This window comes from Cariama cristata, unplaced genomic scaffold (genome assembly GCF_000690535.1).
Source record: "Cariama cristata isolate BGI_N322 unplaced genomic scaffold, ASM69053v1 scaffold39097, whole genome shotgun sequence".
In the NCBI taxonomy this organism is placed as follows: domain Eukaryota; kingdom Metazoa; phylum Chordata; class Aves; order Cariamiformes; family Cariamidae; genus Cariama; species Cariama cristata.
Window position 1 is genome coordinate 1 of NW_009627900.1, and position 222 is coordinate 222.

The window sequence follows — 222 nt, forward strand, 5'->3', positions numbered from 1 at the left end:
ACTGATATACATTTATTGAGATATATATATATGAAAATTTTATAAAAGAAAATAAAACCATGCAGCCATTTAAGATAGCTACTGCCATCTTGGATTGTCATTTTCTCCTGACAAGAGCCTGCTGTTTTAGAGACCACTTTGCGACTCGTCTCACGTGCCCCACCTGAGAAGAGGGACCCAGGCCCCTCGGCTCTGCGGCCCGGCAGCCGGCAGAGGCAGGAC